Genomic DNA, 4,518 nt, shown 5'->3' on the forward strand with positions numbered 1-4,518 from the left:
CCGTGGGAAGAATTAAAATTGACAATGTCTTAGATGTGGAGTATCAAAAATGATGTTGCAATTGTTCAACAACAAGTTGATGTTGAATTGGAAACCACACTACAACATCCTCAACACATAGTAGAAGAAGTATCTTGATGATGAGATACTGAATGCTGAGGAAGAAATATTCGAGAATGAGGTAAATGAATCATTTGATGACGAAGAATGGGACGATAATGAAAATGAAACAACTGAGGAGGAAGAATGGGAGAATGATGGAATTGAAACAAGCGAGGAGGAATAGTGTAGAATGAAAGCTAGCTAGTATATATGTAAGTGTATTTTGCTAATTTTATTTAATTTATGATTTTTATATATATTATACATGTAAATTTGCATACAGATGTCATCAGGCGGTGATGGTGATAGACATCATGAGCATCTTGGAGTTAGCCAGACTAAACAGGCTAAGAAGAAGTCTGGGAGACCGATAAATCCTGAGGATATTGCAGGATCTATTTCTTCTGCGCCAGAGCGCATCAGCCATGATACTCATTTATTTGTTGTTCCATTTGGTACAACGGATCCTTGGCAATATTATCCTAATTATCGTCGACCAGCCGGTGATTCATCTACTTCACAGGCATTGCCTTCACGGCGCTACGAGGACCTACCTTTACAGGCTATTCGTCGAGCACGACCCTTATCAGCAGGTACTCCATCTCCCACAGGTACATCTCCTCTGTTATCTGCCATGAGGCTTGAAGATTCTAGTAGTGAGCAGTCAGATGCTATGGCCGGTGCGCCACCATTGACTCAGCGTTTTGTGCATCATGATGTATCATCCTCATCTACAACTATACCTAGTGCTACACCACATGATACGATGTCTGCTCTAGCTCCTGGCCAAGAAGGACAGACTTGGTAGAGTCATGATTGAGTCGGATAGATCATCGTAAGTTTGTTTTGTTATCTATTTGTTAGTTTATTTTATTTAATTCTTATACTTTAATATATTATTCATGAACTAACATATTTATTATGTGTTTTGTAGGTGGTATCCAGCAAAGGATGTTGCCCGGGCTTTAAAAGAGTGTGTTAGAAGACTCTATACACAGGCTTATCACTCTTGGAGGAAGATTCCAAATAGTATATGCCAGGCGATGTTTAATAACTTTAACGTATATATTTTTTAGTTAAGTTTAGTATATTTTACTTTTTTTTACTATCGATCTAATTAACGTTGTTCAATTTTTTTCCAGACTATGTGTACTTGGGAGTCGAGGTACAATTTGGTCATTGGGACCACATTTGAGAGGAAGACATCCGCCAGACTGTCTAGCTGGCTAAAGAAACTTCGGGATAGTGGTGAACGTCCCGATTGGATGTTGCCTCATGTTTTTGATGAATTGGGTCAATATTGGAGAACAAACAAGTTTAAGGCAATATCAGATCAAGCCAAACAGGATAGAGGCAGTCTTAAAGGTGGCTCGTTGCACACCAAAGGTGCAAAGACGGTTGGAACAATTGCACAAGAGATGGTAAGTTCTAATTCAAACTTTAAAATAAAAAATTAGTTGATTCATATATATCGTTATAAATTTCAGTTTTTATTTATAGGAAAAAGAATTGGGACGCACTCCTATTGAACCAGAGATCTTCAAGAAGACTCATGTCAGGAAGAAAGATATGGAGCCGGATCCGAATGTGTGGGTTGAGGAAAGGGCCGAATGAACTTTTGTAAGTTATTTAATATGAATAATATATATTAATAGTGAATATATTTATGATACGTATATATATTGATGTCAATTTTTATATTTAATATGCAGAATGACTTTCATCAGTACGTCGTTGAGAATCTAGATAGTTCGGTCCAATTGACCCTTGAATTGTCCACCTAGATTTGGAAAGAAAAAGTGGTAGGGGGGACACACAAGGGTAGATGCTATGGTCTAGGCTCTCACAACGATATTAGACGACTCCAGTCAGGCTTAGAAGGTGTTGGATTGCACGTCAAGCTGGGGCACTTGACGGTGTTCAGATTGCTGCTATGTCGGATCAAATAGCTATACTTACAGCGGCACTAGCAGAGTCAGAGCGGAGAAGAGTAGCTGAACAAGAAAGCATGAGTGAGACCGTTCAGCAAATCAAAGAACAAATGATGAACCTCACTCGTCGACCTACTACTTCCACTCCCGATAACACCGACGACGAGAGCGATGAGGATGATTATGTAGATCTCACTCCCTAGTTTAGATCTCTGGACATTTATGAACTTTTTGAAATTTTGAAACGAATTTTAAAAGACTTTATAAGTTTTTAATTTATGATTTAGATACTTTTGAATGTTATTTTAAGTTTGTTGTTTTATGTTTTGTTTAGATTGTTTATAATTGTGTGTGTTTGGTTGGTTGAATAGTGTAGAATTGAATTGAATTGAATTGCATTTGTAGGTGGGAAACAGAGTTTCTGCTGTAAAAAATATTGCAGAAAAAGCGACGGACAGCATGGTTTAGTCCGTCGCTTTTTTGGGTTTTAATTTTTTTAAAAACCCAGAAAAGCGACGAACAGAGTGGTTTAGTCCGTTGCTTTTCTGGGTTTTCATTTTTTTTTAAACCCAGAAAAGTTACGGACAGCGTGGTTTTGTTCGTCGCTTTTCTGGGTTTTTAAAAATAAAATTTCCAAAAAAGTGATAGACAATGTCCTTTTGTCCGTCCCTTTTCTAAGATTTTCAAAAATAAAATTTCCAGAAAAGCGACGGACTGCGTTGCCTTTTGAAAATAAAAAAAAATGAAACTCCGTCGCTTTTTTTAAAAAAATTCAAAAAAAAAATAGTAAAAACGCGACGCTGTCCGTTGCTAAAAGAGACGCAGTCCGTCGCTTTTTGAAAAGCGACGCTGTCCGTCGCCTTTTGAAAAGCGACGCTATCCGTCACTTTTTGAAAAGCGTCGAGCTAAAAAGCGACGGAGGTGATTGCGTCAATTTTGACCAAAAAAGCGACGCAGTCCATCGCTTTTGGCCGTCGTTTTTCGACAATTTTTTAGTAGTGAATGGAAATATAATTCTTAGCATTTTTAGCCTCTTTCAACAATTGGTATCACTATGTCCAACTTCGTTGAACAGTAATTTACATCTTGACTTCACTATTGTCTAATCATAAAATTACATTTAATAATAATCTAATAGCATTAAAAATTTAGACATTTAGTACATAAATATTAGTCACCTATTTTGGAAAAGATAATAACATTTAATTTTTTTCCAAATGTGAATTTTTTTTAATTCGGTAATATATTTACTTTTATTCTTTATCAGCTTCAAAATTTTCTTTATATTTGCTTTCTTTCTTTATGAGTTCCAACATTTTCTCAAAGAATCACCTTATCACAATGCTACCTGGTAAATAACTCAATGGAGAGAATAGTGAAGGAAAGAAAGAAAATTCAGAATCTGATGAACAAATAATCTTGATTTGCTTTGATCTCATTATTGAAATCCTCTTAAGGCTTCCAGTGAAATCACTATTGCGGTTCAAGTCTGTTTCTTAAACTTGGCTTCCTTTGATCTATAGCCCTAAGTTTATCAAGTCTCATATAATTTTATCAGCGAATAAAAAAGACTACACCAACCATAGGCTTATATTGATGGATTGCCCATCCTGAAAATAATCTTAAGGATTGTTCTCTTAACCCTTTACTTTATGAGTATGTTATTAAAGAATCCGATATGGATTATGTCACTCCCTGAGCCTAAACCCTGGGCGGGACTGGCACTCGAGAACCATTGCTGGCCCCAAGTGAACCCTTGGCCTAACTTACTTACTCAGCGGAAGACTTAAACAAAAGAAATATAACTCATGCAATAACTTAAGAGATAATAGCTTAGCCAAAATGGTTACCTGCGTCTGCATCATAAGATGATGTAGGCCAACTAGCATATGTACATTGAATGTACGAGTAAGCGAGTTGGAATGCTAAACATAACATAGGCTTGAAAAGAATTTGAAAGGAACACTTACCTTGGCCTTACTCAACTCCTGAGTAACTTAACTCAATATAAAGCAATAAAATAGATGCAATATACAGAAAGCTTTTAAAATAGTAGAAAGCAACTTACTTTGTTAAAGAAATGCAATAACAAACTCAATTGTACTCGTATAATAAAGTAATATAGTTTCTGTGGGAGTTTCTCTAACCGACAACCACCACTATGAGCCTAAGTGGTGATACAACGTCTTGCCCACACTGCCAGAACTGTCCTATACTTTGTCGTCATATAGAACGCCTTAACTAAGTGGATCCACTAGTCAATGCTAAAAAGCACTTAAGGAGTCATCTAAAAAGTATGATCATTTACTACCCATGATGGCTACATGGTTTATGGAGACTTGAGTTAATATGAACTCGCATCCCTATATCGGTGCTCAATATTACTCCCAAAATATACTTAGCTCATATGTTTTTAAACAAAACTTCTTTTCTTTGGTTTGAGATAATTACTCAAAACTTAGCTTAAAAGCTCTCTTGGAAATCG

The sequence above is a fragment of the Solanum tuberosum genome, unplaced genomic scaffold (assembly GCF_000226075.1).
Source record: "Solanum tuberosum cultivar DM 1-3 516 R44 unplaced genomic scaffold, SolTub_3.0 scf00747, whole genome shotgun sequence".
Classification (NCBI taxonomy): Eukaryota; Viridiplantae; Streptophyta; class Magnoliopsida; order Solanales; family Solanaceae; genus Solanum; species Solanum tuberosum.